Raw genomic sequence first — 714 nt, forward strand, 5'->3', positions numbered from 1 at the left:
GGAAGAATGGCATAAAGAGATTTACCTTCCTTGATGATTTATGTAAGTCACGATCCTGTTTGATGGTCTCCGTAAGTCGCTCTCTAATGGCGGTTGTATCGCGATGGACGAAGAAGGGAGATTTGGGCAAATATCGAGAGGGGGAGGATGTAAACAAGGATTTCAAACCGAGAAAGGAAGCAACCACACTCGCTGCCGTAACAAAATACCTTCACCTATAATTTTAATTTTTTGGGGCCTTTACATATAGTAATTATTATTTAGGAATTTATTATTAACTTTTATTTAAATTTCATTTTAGATATTAAAATTTGAAAAAAAAAAAAAAGTCATTGTTATAAAATTTAAAAATAATTTTTTAATACAAATTGCTTGAAATATTTCCTATTTAAAAATTAAAATTATATATATAATCCCCAGCTGTCTCCTGCTTCTGCGCATTCCCTTCCTCAGCGACAACCCTACCGTTTTCTCACAGCTTAAATTTAGTCATTTTTAATTCCTCCAATAAGCCATCTGTCTATCTATGGCTTTTCCACTTCCCCTCTTCAATTCGAGCTATTATCTCCCCTCTCCCTCTCCTCTCATCCCCCCACCCCACGAATCGAATTCTTCATCCCCCCACGATTCCATCCATGGATTCCGACCTTATGCTCCCCATTTCCAAGACCTAGCTCCGATTTCGATTCTTTTCTCCTGCGTAGATCCCGGTTC

Source organism: Phalaenopsis equestris, unplaced genomic scaffold (genome assembly GCF_001263595.1).
Source record: "Phalaenopsis equestris unplaced genomic scaffold, ASM126359v1 Scaffold000329, whole genome shotgun sequence".
NCBI lineage: Eukaryota > Viridiplantae > Streptophyta > Magnoliopsida > Asparagales > Orchidaceae > Phalaenopsis > Phalaenopsis equestris.